The sequence below is a fragment of the Palaemon carinicauda genome, chromosome 13 (genome assembly GCF_036898095.1).
Source record: "Palaemon carinicauda isolate YSFRI2023 chromosome 13, ASM3689809v2, whole genome shotgun sequence".
NCBI classification, from domain to species: Eukaryota; Metazoa; Arthropoda; class Malacostraca; order Decapoda; family Palaemonidae; genus Palaemon; species Palaemon carinicauda.
Genome location: NC_090737.1, coordinates 87,838,207 through 87,838,733, shown reverse-complemented (window position 1 = coordinate 87,838,733; position 527 = coordinate 87,838,207).

The window sequence follows — 527 nt, the reverse complement described above, 5'->3', positions numbered from 1 at the left end:
CCAGGAGTTAGAATTCTGGATACCTAAAGGTAAAATTCTCTGGGAATATCACTGTAGTACATATATCACTTAGGAAGCTACTTTAAGGAACTTCCATCAGGACGACATGGCCATCTCACCCAAAAATAGATTTTTCGCTTCCCTCACAATCCATTTTATATATATATATATATATATATATATATATATATATATATAAATATATATATATATATATATACTGTATATATATATATATATATATATATATATATATATATATATATATATATTTATATAAATATATATATATATATATATATATATATATATATATATATATATATATATATATATTTATATAAATATATATATATATATATATATATATATATATATATATATATATATATATAAATATATATATACATATATATATATATATATATATTTATATATATATATATATATATATATATATATATATATACATATATATAATTATATATACACTATATATATATATATATATATATATATATATATAT